This window comes from Neoarius graeffei, chromosome 10, assembly GCF_027579695.1.
Source record: "Neoarius graeffei isolate fNeoGra1 chromosome 10, fNeoGra1.pri, whole genome shotgun sequence".
NCBI lineage: Eukaryota > Metazoa > Chordata > Actinopteri > Siluriformes > Ariidae > Neoarius > Neoarius graeffei.
In genome coordinates, this window is record NC_083578.1 from 21,200,569 (window position 1) to 21,219,219 (window position 18,651).

The 18,651-nt window shown below is 40.0% G+C and overlaps 1 protein-coding gene across 3 annotated transcripts in view; it reads left to right on the plus strand.

The window, feature by feature from the left end:
* Positions 1 to 6,523: 6,523 nt before the first annotated feature.
* The window catches only part of dpp9 (dipeptidyl-peptidase 9), a 54,311-nt gene continuing 42,183 nt past the window's right edge, over positions 6,524 to 18,651 (plus strand). Inside the window, exons 1-2 of one of the 3 annotated variants that reach the window (XM_060931511.1) lie at positions 6,524 to 6,787; positions 11,041 to 11,210. The gene's annotated coding sequence lies outside the window, so the exon portion shown is untranslated. The remainder of the gene's footprint in view (positions 6,788 to 11,040; positions 11,211 to 18,651) is intronic. The other 2 variants (XM_060931510.1, XM_060931512.1) reach the window with 2 other exon arrangements.

An 18,651-nucleotide genomic window follows, 5' to 3' on the forward strand; every position in this document is an offset into this window, starting at 1 on the left:
CATGTCTTCGTCCTATTAATTATAGGGAAGAACAGAGAAATTATCAAAGGGAACAATCTGATAAAAATCTAGTGTAAACAACTTATAATACAAAATTGAAAATAAATTATCTAGGAAATGCTGTAGTTAAAGACGTCCATGGATAGAAAAAAAAGGAAAAACAAGTAAACAAGCAAGAAAACTAATAAAAAAAAAACATACATAGGCGGGGAAACAGTTTTATCTCAGTTATCTAATTCAGTGGGAAAATGTTTTAAAATATCACACAGTCTTTCTGCTTTTGCTCCTTTTACAGATTTTAAGGATCTTAAGTGTAATTTAAATTCATTCAAGAAAGAAACAAATTTGGGGGATGATTTTTAGGATTCTGTTCTTGTGTATAAAAGACATAGATTTACATTACTAGAGAGTTCATCGTTTTTGTTTTGCAAGATCATACCAAACGTTATATTGTCTGTCGAAAGTGAATCTGGAAATGATGAGACTTTTTGCTTTATCCATTTGTGAATGTCAAGCTAAAATTACACGACATGACAAAAATACATGGTCTGTAGTTTCAATATCATTTTCACAAAATGAGCATAAATTATCATCAATGTAAAAACATAGTCCAAGTAATTCTTTAGAAGGATAAATGTCATTCAGAATTTTAAAGTGTGTTTCCTTTGTTTGGGGGGGGGGGGGGGGGGAGGGTATCGGGAATGTTAGATACATACAATAGTTCTTAGTCTATCGGTTGAATTTTTATCAAACTTTATGTAAGATATCATTTTTGTTCTGTCCTCCAGTGAATAGTTTCTCAGTTAGACAGTTTCTAATAAATACTTATTACATTACTTGTCCAAGATTAAAATTCCCTGACTTGATAGAGGGGCCATTTATGGCTGTATATGTTGATGTACTATTATATTTTTCATTAGAAACACAAATTCTTGGGATTTCGCTTTATGTAATTTAACAAAGTCTAATTTGGAAGTGTTGAAACTGTATTTAGTGCAGAATTGTTCATACTCTAATAAATTCAGACGTGGACAATAACAAAGTACATTTACTTGAGTATTGTACTTAAGTACACTTTTTGAGTATCTGTACTTTACTTTTTGGGGGGGAACTTATGACTTTAACTTCACTACATTTGAAAGACAAATATCATACTTTTCACTCCACTACATTTCTCTCAAGATCCTCTACTCGTTACTATGAAGAAGCTTTGAAAGTGGATATTTTTTTTCTTTTCTTTTCTAAAACATGATTGTTTTTTTCACAGGTGACACTGAGACAGTCTATCAGTAATCACTAGGGTCACGTCACGTCCATAGACTATAAAATCAAGTTCAATGATTTCTCAGCAGCATTATTTGAACATGATCAGTTGATGGCAGAACGGAAAGAGGCGGTTCTTCTGGAGAACGCACGCACCCATGGCTCATGAACCCATGTTTCAGTTTTCTGAAAGGAATAAAGATTCATTTTATTCAACAAACGAACCACATTACAGCCTATAAAAACTCACCATCTGACCTGCGGAAGCATATTGAGGGATGTAAATGTTTTATCCCAAGAGAAAGCTTGCACCGAAGTTGTCTGTGCTTTTAGAGCTAGTGATAACGTTACAATAGCTGTGCAGTCTGGTTAGTCAAATGACTTTCTATGGATTTGCCTGCCAAGTTGCCGCAGCCTTGTCCACGGCTAATGTTAACACATAGCTAGTTAACTTGGACACTGTTAGTTAGCATGTAAAAACAGAGTTACGCTAACATGAATAACGTTAACTTATCTGAAGTCCTTTCAGAAATATGCTTTAGCATAATCTTGCCAAAGACCGTGAGTTGGCCTAGTGTTTAGCATGTCCGCTTCTCGATCGCGAGTTCTACTTACGGTTGGGTTATACCAAAGACCATCATAAAAGTGGTACCTACTGCCGTCTGACAAGACACGCTGCAATACAGATGCAAATGGGGAGTCAAACTCTCATTGTTACCAGAGGATTAGCCTTCCACTGTAACCCTAGCTATGTAATAGGCGAAAGGCCAAGGGCTACAGAAACGGAGATCGGCGCCACCCTATGCGCCACATAGCGTGGGAAGGACTTTGACTGATTTGATAATCTTGCCAAATAAACAATGTAGAAATCTTTCTTTTCTAGTAGCATTAGCTACCCGATATGATTTTGAGTTTGAAAAGAGTTTGCTAGCATGTCAGGTGGAGCGTCACTGACTGGCTAGTTTAACGTTAAACCACCATGATGGCACAGCATGCGTTCATTTTGTGAATTCACATTTCTGTCTTTGGTAACAGCATTAGGTTTTGTACGCGTTGTGGCAATAATACAACAATGCGTTGACAGAAAATGTACTTTTAATACTTAAGTATTTTTAAAAGCAAGTACTTCAGTACTTTAACTTAAGTAAAAAAATTGACTGGACAACTTTCACTTGTAACATTTGACCAGTGGGATCTGTACTTTGACTTAAGTAATGAAGTTGGGTACTTTGTCCACCTCTGCACCCCCCCCCCCCCCACCCAGAGAGGAGTTGTACAGTCTGATGGCGTGAGGGACAAAGGAGTTTTTGAGCCTGTTCATCCTGCACTTGGGAATGAGCATTCTGTCACTGAACAGGCTCCTCTGGCTGCTGATGACGGTGTGCAGAGGGTGACTAGCATCGTCCATGATGTTCAGTAGTTTGTCCATAGTCCTCTTCTCTGCCACCGTCACCAGAGAGTCCAGCTTCATGCCAACCACAGAGCCGGCCTCCCTGATCAGTTTGTCCAGCCTGGATGTGTCCTTCTTGGATGTGTTCCTCCCCAGCACACCACGGTGTAAAACAGGACACTGGCAACCACAAACTGATAGAACATCCACAGGAGTTTCCTGCAGATGTTAAAGGACCGCAGCCTCCTCAGGAAGTACAGCCTGCTCTGGACCTTCCTGTACAGGTGGTTGGTGTTGCAAGTCCAGTCCAGCTTGCTGTCCAGCCACAGCCCGAGGTACTTGTAGGAATCCACAGCCTCCACCTCGACTCCCTCGATCAGTACTGGTCGTGACCTCGGTCTGGACCTCCCAAAGTCAATGACCAGCTCCTTGGTCTTCGAGGTGTTGAGCTGCAGATGATTCCTATTGCACCAAATGGCAAAGTCCCTCACCAGGCTCCTATACTCCTCCTCTCTGTCGTCCCTGATACACCCCACTAATGGCTGTGTCATCGGTGAACTTCTGAATGTGACACATCCCCAAGTTGTAGCAGAAGTCCACGGTGTGCAGGGTGAAGAGAAGAGGGGCCAGCAACCACTGTCCATACTGTATATACAGAAGCCCTAAACTGATAGATAGATAGATAGATAGATAGATAGATAGATAGATAGATAGATAGATAGATAGATAGATAGATAGATAGATAGATGCAAAAGTTTGGGTACCCTTCCTGAAAATGTCTGTTACTGTGAATAGTTAAGTGAGCAGAAGATGAACTGATCACCAAAAGGCATAAAGGTAAAGATGACACATTTCTTTTCAGCGTTTTCTGCAATATTTGTGTATTATTTTTGTTTTGTACAATTGGAGAGTGACAAAAGAAAAGGAACAACATGCGAAAGTTTGGGCACCCCAATACATTTGAGTTCTCAGGTAACTTTTACCAAGGTTCCAGACCTTAATTGGCTTATTGAGCTGTGGCTTGTTCAAATTCTCCGTTAGGAAAGGTCAGATGATGCAGATTCCAAAGCTGTATAAATTCTCTGGCTCCTCAAACTTGTCCCTAAAATCAACAGCCATGGGCTCCTCTAAGCAACTCTCTCGCATTCTGAATAATAAAATAATTGATGCTCACAAAGCAGGAGAAGGCTACAAGAATGGAGCAAAGTGTTTTCAGGTAGCCGTTTCCTCAGATCAAAATGTTATTAAGAAATGGCAGTTAACAGAAACAGTGGAGATCAAGGTGAGGCCTGGAAGATGAAGAAAACTTTCTAAAAGAACTGCTTGTTGGATTGCTAGAAAGACAAATAAAAACCCCTGTTTGACTGCAAAAGACCTTGAGAAAGATTTAGCAGACCCTGGAGTGGTGGTGCACTGTTCTACTATGCAGCGACACCTGAACAAATATGACCTTCATGGAAGAGTCATCAGAAGAAAACCTTTCCTGCATCCTAGCCACAAAATTCAGCGTCTGAAGTTTGCAAATGAACATCTAAATAAGCCTGATGCATTTTGGAAACAAGTCCTGTGGACTGATGAAATCAAAATAGAACTTTTTGGCCACAATGTGCAAAGGTATGTTTGGAGAAAAAAGGGTGCCAAATTCCAGGAAAAGAACACTTCTCCAACTCTGAAGCATGGGTGTGGATCGATCATGCTTTGGGGTTGTGTTGCAGCCAGTGGCACAGGTCACATTTCATTGGTCGAGGGAAGCATGGATTCGAATAAATACCAGCAAACTCTGGAAGCAAACATCACACCATCTGTAAAAAAATTGAAGTTAAAAAGAGGATGGGTCCTACAATAAGACGATGATCCAAAACACACCTCAAAATCTACAATGGAATACCTCAAGAGGCACAAGCTGAAGGTTTTGCCCTGGCCCTCACAGTCCCCTGACCTAAACATCATTGAAAATCTGTGGATAGATCTCAAAAGAGCAGTGCATGCAAGACAGCCCAGGAAACTTGTAGAACTGGAAGCCTTTTGCCAGGACGAATGTGTGAAAATCCCCCAGGTAAGAACTGAAAGATTATTAGCTGGCTACAAAAAGTGTTTACAAGCTGTGATACTTGCCAAAGGAGGTGTTAAGGCCAATTTATGCTGACAACCCAGTCCTCGCAGATGGCGTCTGCGTAGCCCCCCCCCCTTCACAGACGCTCTGCGTGCACCTCCCAAAAATTATGACCACCGCAGAAGCCTCGCAGATAGTGTCGCAGACAAGAGGGCTCTGATTGGTCCACTCTACATCCGCTGTACATGCACTTCCGCTTCCCTACTTTCCCGGTTTGTTTTGTTTTCACGACTGCCATTTTTAAAAACACGAGTGAAGATGGAGCAGCACGAAGAGCGGTTGATCGAGGAAGTGAGGAAGTACGGACATCTATACGACTCCAGTTCTAGTCATTATAAGTAACCGGAGGATAAACACTCCACTAACCACACCCACCAACTACTCCTAGCGACTTCGCGCCCCCTTGCGTTGTGGCGGTGAATAACATCACGCACGCCTATTACTCCCCGCTCAACGATAAATTACAACTGTCTGTGAAAAGCTATCTGCGAAAGCCTTGTCGCAAGAGCATGCAGAGGCCCTTACTAGGTACTAACCATGCAGGGTGCCCAAACTTTTGCTTCGGGCCCTTTTCCTTTTTTGTCATTTAGAAAATGTAAAATATCTCATTATCTCTAGCCACTTTATCCTGTTCTGCAGTGTCCCCCCGTGGACTGTGGGGGGGAAACCGGAGCACCCGGAGGAATCCCACATGGACACCATGCAAACTCCACACAGAAAGGCCTTCGTCGGCCATGGGGCTCGAACCCGGACCTTCTTGCTGTGAGGCGACAGCGCTAACCACTACACCACCACCAGTGTAATGGTGTTGCCAAGCCAAGGTGTAATGAGGTCACCAAGTCGCCAGGTCATCACAGGGCTGACACATACTGTAGACACAGACAACCATTCACACCTACGGTCAATTTAGAGTCACCAGTTAACCTAACCTGCATGTCTTTGGACTGTGGGGGAAACCGGAGCACCCGGAGGAAACCCATGCGGACATGTGGAGAACATGCAAACTCCGCACAGAAAGGCCCTCGCCGGCCACAGGGCTCGAACCCGGACCTTCTTGCTGTGAGGCGACAGTGCTAACCACTACACCACCACCAATGTAAAAGATGAAAATTAAAAAAATTTTTTTTTGCTTAAAATATTCAGGGAATGAGTCATTTCATGGGGCGGCATGGTGGTGTAGTGGTTAGCGCTGTCGCCTCACAGCAAGAAGGTCCTGGGTTCGAGCCCCGGGGCCGGCGAGGGCCTTTCTGTGCGGAGTTTGTATGTTCTCCCTGTGTCCGCGTGGGTTTCCTCCGGGTGCTCCGGTTTCCCCCACAGTCCAAAGACATGCAGGTTAGGTTAACTGGTGACTCTAAATTGAGCGTAGGTGTGAATGTGAGTGTGAATGGTTGTCTGTGTCTATGTGTCAGCCCTGTGATGACCTGGCGACTTGTCCAGGGTGTACCCCGCCTTTCACCCGTAGTCAGCTGGGATAGGCTCCAGCTTGCCTGCGACCCTGTAGAACAGGATAAAGCGGCTAGAGATAATGAGATGAGTCATTTCAACTTGCTTAACTGTTCACAGTAACAGGAATTTCGACCAGGGGTGCACAAACTTTTGCATACCACTGTAGATAGATCTCGAATGTAAGTCTGAAGGAACTGAGGTCAGAGGTCACGTGACTGTGTTGTTAATTCCTAGTGCACACTGCCCTCCACAGTCCTGAGCTACAGTGCGCCAGCATCCAAACACGGAAGTCATTTTTATTTTGATATTATTTTTTTTAAATATTAATAAAAAATAAAACCGACTTGAGAGATCTTTTTTACATCATCTCTGCGCTATTTTAATCCACCAAACAGGAAGTGTGATTTCGCGAACCGGTCCGCCCGGAAGTGAGGATGGCCCTGGATGTCCGTTCCTGTTTTCGTGAGCGCCTGTGCTTTGTGTTGTTCACAGGCTATGGAGACTGAAATTATCCGGAAAATCGCTTAAAGAACCAGCAGGTCACAGATGAGAGAGACTTTTTAAAGGGTATCTCTGTAAGTATCTCACTGAAGAATGGCTGACAGACAGACCGACATCCAAGCAATCATTTCACATTTTCTTTTTAATTAGGGCCGAGCAGATCTTAATGTAGCTAACGTCCTGTACACCAGTCATTCATAAATTCACAAGCAGATCATTCGGTCAATCTGTTAAGAAAAAAAAAAGATTTTAGATCCGTGATCTTGGTTGAAACTTGATTAGCTCTGTTTAACAATAGCACCCTGGTTTATTTACAGCCTAACCTTACCGAGCTAGATAGCTGACATTAGCTAGCTTGTTTAAATGGATATTGTGACTAGACTAGACTAGTCAGGTGAATGTCACGATTACAGATAAATAGTGATTATATATTTATTATACCAACATGTTATAGACGGCAGGACTAGCATTTTTTTTCTTTGTGTTTGTATTCACAACTTAACTTGCCATGTTATAGCAAGTTTGCTATCGATAGCATCTTAATGCTAGTTCTAGTAACCTCTGTTTAACTAGTGTGTTTTACATTTGCCTTTTTTTCTCTAACAACGGTTTTAAGAAAAAAAATAATTCATTAAAAAAAAAAAACCTCAACACACATTAGTGCTTTTGTAGACAGTTACACCCTTTCGCCACTTTGTTTAGTTAGCTTACCCGGCTAGCCAGTGTTGCTTGCCTAGTCATTGCCTGTATAGCTAGCTAACATTATCTAGTTTCCCAGCATTTAAATGTGATTTAGCAAAACTACTACTTGTCAAACATGAGTGGTTTTACTAGCTGTTATTGAACATGCTCGACAGATAATGGTAGGATTATATTATATTACGTTATTATATATTATAATGTATTGAATGTAGGTTGGACAGCTAAGCTTTAACTAACCTTATGGTACAGTATATAGCTAGTTTAACCCAAATAATAGCTTGTCCATATTATGTACTTTTTCTGTAGGTTATTTAATTAACCGTACACATTAGTTCTGAATAGTTAGATATTACTTGGTATACTGTTTACCTAAATTACATAAATGAATAATTAAATGTATTTTTTTCGCAGTCCAAATCCTGCACTCTGATTGGCTGGTTAGGGACCTCTGGTGACTCGCTTGTTCACAACAACAACAAACATAGTAGCATTTTTTTGTCTATATATATATATATATATTAGTGCTGTCAAGCGATTAAAATATTTAATCGCGATTAATGTCGCGACAGTCATAGTTAACTCGCGATTAATCGCAATTTAATCGCACATTTTTGTCACATAAAAAACCATTGTAATTCTCTTATCAGCATGAAAAAAATGAATGGGCTTGCTTTGTACCAATGTTTTTGTTTTTTTTTATTGCAAAGCATAACACGTCTTGACACAGCTACTGCAAAGTGAAACCTAAGCCGAACACCGGAGCGGGGCTAGCAAGAGAACCATAAGTGAAATGATCTACTGTTTGAGTTAGTCTCTAATCAGAGAGACAGGTTACACAGTGACTGTAGGCTTGACATGTTTGATTATAATATAAAGTCCACTATTATATTAAGTTTAAGTTGTTCGTTGATAAATATTGCATTGAATCTGATCTTTACTGTTTCAGCTCACTTAACACATTTTGTACTTTTACACTTTCTGCCTGTTGATGCGTCGCGCTGTCCAATCAGAGGCAGCCAAATTTGCATATTACAGGAAGGATTTCTGGGATAGCATTGAGTTTACAGTTCAGAGGGATCTGGCTTCTTTAGACGCTGTCTTCTTAAAACTGAATAAATATTTAAAAAGAGCCAAATGAGCCAGTCTTTTGAACGGCTCTTTTCAAAGAACAGATCACAAAGATGCGGATCCCATCAAAGAGCCATAAATCCCATCTCTACTAGCGCGCCCTGCCCGCGCTGGTTCTTGGGGGGGGCGTGACATTACAGTCTAGCTGCTATCGTTTTTCTAAGCAAAGTCTCTGTTCCAAGTTCCTGGCAGTTTCAAAAGCTTATGAAAAACCTACATCATGTCACAGAGCGTTAATCTCGCGATAAAAAAATTATCGCCATTAAAATTGAGTCAAGTTAACGCGTTAATAACGCGACATTTTTGACAGCACTAATATATATATATATATATATATATATATATATATATATATATATATATATATATATATATATAATTATTTTATATATATATATATATATATATATATATATATATATATATATATATATAAAAAATAATTATATATATATATATATATATATATATATATATATATATATAAAAAATAATTTTATAAGATTATCAAAAATCTTTGCCAGCATTTCTCAGGAGAATAGCATTAATTTTATAGCATGGATAGCGATAACGACAGTGTTCACAGCGATAGCGAGTTTTACTACCCTGAGGAAGAAGAAATAAAAGAAAGCATTTCAGGAGAAAGCTAAAAACCTCTAACTTGCTAACGCCGAGCAAAAACATGACTGAATCCTGAAAGACTCAATTTTGTTTAAAATAGGGACTACATAGACGGCAAAATGTAGGGTTTTTTTTTTTTTTTCCTGCCATGGAAGTGCACTTGTATACCGATTAGGAAGCAATTTGCATTACAACCGTGAATGAGGATTCAAAATGGCAGCTCGGCTCGGTTTTCCCTTTCGGCCGCTCTCGTTTTCTGTTAGAATTTGGTAAAGAAAAAAATAAATATATTATTTATCAGCTTAAGGTTGGTCCGTATAGTGAAATACTGTGACCTCGGCCTTGAATACTGACCTCGGCCCAGAGGGCCTCGCTCAGTACTTTCAAGACCTCGGTCACGGTATTTCACCATACGGACCTCCCAGCTGGTAAATAACATATGTATTACTATGAAAGTTAGCCTGGCAAGCCAGACTAAATGTGAATATTTAGTCTGGTCTCGATCCGTAGACATTTCCGAAGCAGGTAGGAGGAACAAACCGCTGTCTTTCAAACTGTCTCTGTGCGTATAGGCCAACGCTCTGACCAATCAGCGCAACAGTGACTGTGACGTAGTCAGAGCGACAGAAAGCAGTGGGGGAGACCTTGAAATAAATAATTTTTCAAAATGTGTATTAATTAATAAACAGGTTCTAGATATTAAGAAGTTTGGAGATAATGACCACAAGTTTGGAGTCTGTACCACATACACTTTTTTTTTTTTTTTTTTTCCAAGTGTTTTTCACGGGTTTGCTTAAACTGTTTCTGAGAGTTTTTATTTAGTGGTGTTTGGTGAAATAATTTCCCTTAAATTTAAAATAACGGGAAAATAAGAAACAATCAAAAAGTAATGTTTCAAAGCTGTTTATTAATTCTTCATACTGCACAAACTAGCCCCATCCTTTTGGCTACGAGCGGAGCCAGCTGGTAGATCAGACTTTTGCCATAGCCGGTCGGCAAAACAGCGAAAACGTCCTTCTTGAAAAGGAATGAGCGGAGAGCCTCTTCCTGCTCATGTTTCAACGAAAACTCCAAGTCTAATTCTTCTAAAACTGATTCCAAAGCGGAGTCAAACGCGCGCTGTTCACTAGCCGTAGCCATCTTTCCTGTTGTGCTTTCTCCAGCATCGCGCAGCTTTGTCGTCACTCCTGCAAAAACCCGCCCAAAGAATTCAAACGAAAACCTTGCGTTGTGATTGGCGGGCACGATTTGATGCCCGGGGTGTTTGTTTATATGGTGCGAGGCTAGACCCACTCGCTAGGCAAAAAATATTTTTGGCCGCTAGGCGGCTGGGTCTAGTTTACTAGGCTATATGAAAGTAGCAGGTGTGTAATTTGCTGTTCGAGCAATTAAACCAGTCTGACTAGCTTGCTAAATGTAACTGCTGAGGTAAAATAACATTAATGGTTCATTTCAAGTAACAGCATCCTTTCAGGCTAAAATACATATATTATGTATGGAATACTGCTTATAAATAAAATTGTTTTTCTGATACCATGTCCATACAGTAAATATAGCATCTGTTATCAATAATACTCGCCTCATCTCTTGCAAGCATCACCAAGCTGTGAGCAGCATCAGGGCTTGGTGTATTTTGGTTATCAGTTTTGTTTGCTCTGTTTTTTTTGTTCAAAATACAGTGCTGTAAACTATATCTATTTTCAAAATTAGTAAGAAAGCAAGCACTTGTTTCATGAATTGTCTTCGAAGCATTATTTAGTGCTAGTGAGCACATTTTGTTTCACAAGTGTAGTGTAAAGACACTAAAATAAAATTTCAAAAATGAAAGTGAATAGCAGAAGTTTGACCAATTATACTTTTAACTTTGTTTTCACAGAGCTGATTTATTCCCACATGGGACTTTTGTAACTGCAAACCGAGCAGATCGCTCGAAAGAGTCCAACATTGCCTTCTCGAGTTTTTGTTGAATGGCTTGGTGTAAATATCTGCCAGAAAAACTTACAAAACCATTCAGAAGGACCAAACCAAAGCTGTGATCATCAAAAGGTACATTTTCTTAAAATAAACACCACTTACTTGATATCGAATCGGTAGCCTTGGCGAACCACAAGGTGAATTTTTAATTTCTCTTTTTATCTGCCGGTTATCTTCTGATACTACGAGGTTTCTCTTATTTCGTTTCCGGTTCTGATTGGTTCTGAAGTTTATCAAGAAGTCAAACGGGTAATCGAATTTGATCAGGTTATGAAATTTCGCTATTGTTGCACTCATTCTTCCAGCACGACAGAGATGGATAAAGTACCCGACTTCATTACTTAAGTCAAAGTACAGATCCCACTGGTCAAATGTTACTTCGATACAAGTGAAAGTTGTCCAGTCAAATTTTTACTTAAGTTAAAGTACTTGCTTTTAAAAATGCTTACGTATTAAAAGTACATTTTCTGTCAGTGCATTGTTGTATTATTGCCACAACGCTTACAAAACCTAATGCCTCTGAAGCAACTGACTGGATTTACAAAACGAATGCATGCTGTGCCATCATATTGGTTTAACGTTAAGCTAGCTAGTCAGTGAAGCTCCACCTGACATGCTAGCAAACACTTTTTTCAAACTCAAAATCGTATTGTGTAGCTAATGCTACTAGAAAAGAAAGATTTCTACATTCTATTTATTTGGCAAGATTATGCTAAAACATATTTCTGAAAGGACTTCAGATAAGTTGACGTTATTCATGTTAGCGTAACTCTGTCTTTACATGCTAACTAACAGTGTCCAAGTTAACTAGCTATGTGTTAACGTTAGCCGTAGACAAGGCTGCGGCAACTTGGCGGGCAAATCCATAGAAAGTCATTTGACTAACCAGACTGCATAGCTATTGTAGCGTTATCGCTAGCTCTAAAAGCACTTTGTTGCAAGCTTTCTCTTGGAATAAAACGTTTACATCCCTCAATATGCTTCCGCAGGTTGGACGGTGGGTTTTTATAGGCTGTGATGTGGTTAGTTTTTGGCAAACATTTTAAAATGAAATGAATCTTTAATCCTTTCAGAAAACTGAAACACGGGTTTTCGGTATGGCCATGGATGCGTTCAGTCCCCAGAAGAACCGCCTCCTTCCATTCTGCCATCAACTGATCTTGTTCAAATAATGCTACTGGGAAATCATTGAACTTGATTTTATCCAGTCTATGGATGTGACGCGACGTACGTGATTACTGATCGGCTGTCTCAGGATCACCTGGGGAAAAAAACAATCATGTTTTAGAAAAGAAAAAAACCCTCCACTTTCAAAGCTGCTTTATGGTAACGAGTAACGAGGACCTTGATAGAAATGTAGTGGAGTGAAAAGTACGATATTTGTCTTTCAAATGTAGTGAAGTTAAAGTCATAAGTTTCCAAAACAAATAATAAAGTACTGATACTCAAAAAGGTGTACTTAAGTACAGTACTCAAGTAAATGTACTTCGTTACTGTCCACTTCTGCAACACGATGGCATAGTGGCTTTGCCACTTGTTCTTGTGTACCTTTTGATAATGCGAGATCAGTTGTTCGTATCGTGAGATCACAAGTCGCTGTTCTGGTGATTGCAATGCGCATGCGCAGTGCGCTATTGTTACACTCCTTCTTATATTCTTACAACACAGTGACATAGTGGCTGAGGCAGTAGCCACAGAAATGAAGTCACATAATATATCATGATGGTGAGACGTGTGTCATAATTGTGAGGTGCTATGTCATAATTATAACTCATTACATCATACTAATAACATACTGTTTCATAAAATTAGATTTTCTCATTATGAGAGAGTACTTTTTAACTGAGTGGGAGGGCCAGATGGGAAAATATTTGGCTCGAGGTCATGCTCGGTCCGTACAAATGACCAAGAGCCAAATATTTTCCCGCCCAGCCCGACCTAACTCAGTCAATGAGCATTTTATCATATGACCTTTTTCATTGCCATACACAGTGGAAAACTTCAGGATTTCCCTGTCTTTTTAAAAATCTTTGTTTTTCAGGATGTTTACCTTACTGTTGTTGTTGTCAAAGTAGCATTGAATACTTTGCGAAAAGGAAGACAAAGTGTCAGGTTCGTAGTCTAAATTTCCTTTACTCTTCGCTTGTAAAAAGAAACTCCATAGCAAGCTGTCCAGCTCCTTCGAGAGGATGACTTGTGTCTCTTTCCTCCTTAAAGGAGAACTGAAGGCAAGTTTTTTTTTTTATGATCAAAATTCTATTTATCTCATTTTATAAAATGTAGGAATGCATTTTTGATAGCTATTTTGTTGCCGCTATAGCAAGTTATGAGTGTTTGAAATATGCTCTGTAATATATCAGTCCATATGTCAAAGCCATGGCCGTAAACAAGATTCGTTGAGACCTGTGCGAGACATCATAGGACGGAAGTAAAACGTACAGCGGAAATCAAAGTGACCAACATCTGCCGACGCTGTCAAAAGACACGCGCGCCCTCTTTCGAATGCTGACGTAATCAAGCCAGAAGTTTTCTGTGTCCGAAATCGCTCCCTACTCACTATAGATAGTTTTCACTGACGTCACGGCATTCCGGGGAACGCCCTCCAGCCGCCATCTTGTGGGTCAAACATCGCCATAACCGGCTACGTTATCTCGGAGGAATTTATGAAGTTATATAGTCAGTTTTCTAAAATAAAGATCAATGTCGGCAAAATCAAGCAAACAGAAGTATATAGATACATTAGACGACATCTCACGACAACGGTATGCAGCCAAACTGGCCTTGATTGGGGGAATTGACCCCTACGAAGTGGACAAAGATGCATTTTCAAGTGACTATGCAGGGCTGCCAAAGCCTGAAACTGACTTCATCAAACTTTAAAGGCTGTCTGATATATACAACTTTATATATTCACAGCGCGCCTTTTGGCAGATGCCGCCTTTTTCACGGCTGAATCGCGCAGATCCGATTTTTTTTTGGGGGGGGGGCGTTGGAGTATCTGATTATAATTTCAAAGTAAATTCTGTATTAAAATTACTAAATAAGCAAATCCGTTACAGTCCATGAAACAGGAAGTATAAGGATGAGGAAAAAACAGTTTAAATCGGAAAGCTGCGCACATATGCGCAGTCCTGCACACCGCTCGGGCTGCACAAATGTGCGCAGCTTTCCGATTTAAACTATTTTTTTCTCATCCTTATACTTCCTGTTTCATGGACTGTAACGGATTTGCTTATTTAGTAATTTTAATACAGAATTTACTTTGAAATTATAATCAGACACTCCAACGCCCCCCCCCCCCCCCCCAAAAAAAATCGGATCTGTGCAATTCAGCCGTGAAAAAGGCGGCATCCGCCAAAAGGCGCGCTGTAGACCTAAAATGTTTTTCAAAAATGACCCTTGCGTGAGTGAAGTGACAAGTTTCAAATAGAAACGTGACAAACAAGCGATATTAAGTGTACATTACAATGTAAACGTACACTCAGCGGTTCCAGTTAGGCATTCTCCAGAGACTGTTCACATGATGTTTTGGTTTCCAGAAACAAACTTAAACACAATTGATTGTTTATTTAAACAACTTACCACTTCTAAAATGATCGGAGCAGACTTTGCTGTGTTTGGAAGGCTGATAATCCTTGTGGTTGATTCTCGCAAACCATAGATTTCTCCTTTGTATGCTGAGTTTGTTTGCTCGCCTTCGTGCTCCTGTACAGTGGGAATTTCATAAAAGCTCTGCTTGACGTCATCATCTGACCTATTACGACAGCCGTGAATACAACAGGTGTGCACTATTGCCAGCTTTAAATAGCCTGTTTGGGTTCTTTTGAAGACTTTGTACTCGTGCGTTACAATGTGTGCTCAGGAATATATAATATGCCAATACGAGTCACGATATAAGGTTAATAAAACCAAAAAGGTAACTGAATAACATGTTAATTAAGAAATAAAGCAAGTTTAAAAATGACTTCAGTTTCCCCTTTAACTTCAGTAAGAAATCTTTTGAAAATGTTCATATTGTATTTAGTAGTTGTTTTTTGTTTTGTTTTTTTTTTAACCGTGTTTTTTCTTTTTATTGTCCTTGTATAAACAAGTGAATTTCTTCACTTGAAAGTACCTCTTTTTTCATTTTCTTTGACAATTTAAACTTGTTCAATTAGGTCTATATCTGATAAATCGTCTGGATCATAAAATTCGCTTTCGCTGTACTCAGTTGTGTCGCTCATTTTTCAAAGTAACAATTCAGAGCAAAATGAAAACGGCGGAAGCGAGGGAAACGGGTCCAGGGCTGCATACGGCTTTTTTAGGACCAGATTCAAAAATCTGTAGGTATCTGCCCAGTCACGTGACTTTTCCCAATGGTTTTATTAAGAGCACATGTGGGGGTCCATACGGGTCGTATGATAAGTCATTATTATGAGAACCTAAGTCCTAATTGAGCTACTGAATCTTAAGTCATTATTAGCTACTCATTAACTGAGTGCGAGGTCTTTACTGGAAAATATCAGACCGAGGTCTTGACAGTACGGACCGAGCCGTAGGCAAGACCTCGGTCTGATATTTTCCCGTAAAGACCGCGCAAGCGAGGTCAATAAGGAGTTTATTATATGGCTTTTTTTTTTTTTATTTCTAAGATTAAAATAGACTGCCATTCTAATAAGGCCTGGCGCTGTTTTCAGTCATGTCATATTTGTCTTTAATTAAGTTGTAATTAAATAATATTGGCTGGCATTGAGTGGTATATCAGGTATATTCCATTCAGCTAGCATGATGTTGAACGAGTCGAAGACATACTGTCAAACCAAATGAATGAAACCTGCTAGAAGGGAATAGAACGTGTTTTTGTTCCATCAGAAAAGTGTCCTGTATGTATAATGAGAGTCATAATTGCGTTAGTAAGTCATTACGAGATGGGATTTCATTATTATGAGATCCTAAGTCATTATTATGAGGTTGAAAATAATTTTGAAACCTTGTTGGTTTTTTCTGTGGTGGTGGAAACAGGCTTCCATAATTGTGTATGGTTTTGTTGTCGTTGCTCGTATCCTGATTTGTAACTGTAGCCTGGACGCAACACACACAGGTAGTTTTGTTTCAGTCACCACGTGAAGCTCAGTTGTGAAAATCAGGGTCAACCTTAACGTTTCAAATGATTCCGTTGTTTGTAAAACAATGGCATTTGATGTAATCATTTACAACGTGTTCGTTCCTGAACGTTCCCCGTGTGTGTGATGTATTTAAGTGGATGCCTTGACTGATCAGGTTGTTTTCGAGTAACTGCGCCTTCAGTGCTATTTCACAGAGCTGTGGTCCTTAAAGCAGATACGCAGAACCTTTTATTTTTAAATTTCTGAGTGGATAGTATCTCCACCCATGACTCTTGTATGCTGCATAAATGGGAATTTAAAAAAATATTTTTGAGAGTTAAAATCGACCGCAAAGTTTGCATTCGAGCTGCCCCGCTGAGCCAGCCAGCCCTGAGTGCGTGATGTCACAGCGGTAACCGGTTTTAAGGCAGCTATAGACCAAAGCCATATAAATAAAAATTTATGGTGAAAGTAAGAAATACTGTTACCGACTTGCTCAACTAAGACTGATTTGACTTCATTGATTGTGGGTTGACTCTCATTAAAACAGGATAGGCGTTATAACTTAGGCAGCATACATGTACATGCATGCATTTTCACTGATAAAACACAAAAGGCTAATGAAAATAATCAGATGAACTGAGACAATCACATTCTGAAGCAAATTAAATCTTGTACCACTAACTTAAACACACAATACAAGTTACATGTATTAATCTAAATGCAAGTAAACGACAAGTGGTGGCGTTTTTGTTGTGACGTAACCAAATGAGTCAGAGCTTACACGTCTGTGTTCTCGCTTCTTGAAGGCCGATCTTGTGGCTGATTTGTTTTGAAACACTCTGACTTTCAGGTCTTCATTCATTCACTTCTTCTTCCATGTAAGGGCAAGATACTGCTTCTGAGGCGAGCATATCCAGCGGAGAAATCAGACGGTTGTGTCCACTCATTCTCCATTTTCTCCATACTGAGTGCTCCGCCATTACTGCTCGGCTCAGGCAATTACTAAAACCCAGGACGGGACATCACCGGTTTTTAGCAACAACCACAGTGAGGTCACTGCCTGAGCGATAATGTGTCCTGTCCCATCCTGGGTTTTAGCAACAACCCTCAGCTCACACTCTGGGAGAACTGGTGCAACTGAACTTTCCTTTTCTTGTAGTTTTATTTAATTGTTGGTACTGCACCCTCTTTCAGTACGGGCTTATAGCCAACGCTCCTCAACAGATCAGAGGTCTCATACGAGTCTTCAGTAAAATGGGCAGAGCAGAAGAGAGACCACTTCATAGGCGCCCAATGTGCCCGTGAACTTCTCGCAAAACGCGTCCAAATCTTTGCAGTTTGAACATTCTTGCGCCATGAATGCAACGTAAATCCACCTTCTGTCGTGTTGCTGCACCAGCCAACAACACATCTACATGGCATGGTGATAAATTAGCTCAAAATGGAAGCTTGAAGTTGCAGTTAGCTCTGTGTTTTAGTATAGCGGAAATGGCGATGAGACCAATAGCCTTCCTGCGGTGACTTCACAGATGTCAAGGTCATTTACTCAGACCGCAACCTGTATGAATCATTTTAATCGTAAAAATTACTAGATTAGATTTATTGTTAACGCTTAACTATTCCTGTGCCATTCTTGAGGTCTCAAGGCATTTATAAACAAAACGTGAGGCCATGGCTCTGCGTATATGCTTTCAGTCCAGTCCACATATTTTCAATAGGGTTGGGGTCAGGCCTTGTTTTGAGCTTAATGTTAGCCTGCTTTAACCATTCCACAACCAGATTTGATGTGTGTTTGGAGTCATTGTTCTGTCAGTTGTCTCGAAGTTTCTGAAGGCTTGTGGTTATGCTGAAGATTTCTGAGGTAGACCACCTCCTTTATGATTCCATCCACTTTGTGCAATGCACTGGCTGCAAAACAGCCCCAGTGCATGATGCTACCACCACCGTGCTTAACAGTTAGTATAACGTTCCTCTTTACTTCTGGTCATTGTGGCCAAGCAACTCCATATTTTTCTCATCTGACCATAAAACTTTCTTCCAGAAGGCTTTTTCTTTGCCCATGTTGTCAAAGTTTGTGGCTGCAAACTTTAGTCGAGCTTGAAGGTGTCGATTTTGGAGCAGGGGCTTCTTTCTTGGATGGCAGCCTCTTAATCAATCGCAATATACACTACCGTTCAAAAGTTTGGGGTCACTTTGAAATGTCCTTATTTTTGAAAGAAAAGCACTGTTCTTTTCAATGAAGATCACTTTAAACTAATCAGAAATACACTCTATACATTGCTAATGTGCTAAATGACTATTCTAGCTGCAAATGTGTGGTTTTTGGTGCAATATCTCCATAAGTGTATAGAGGCCCATTTCCAGCAACTATCACTCCAGTGTTCTAATGGTGCAATGTGTTTGCTCATTGCCTCAGAAGGCTAATG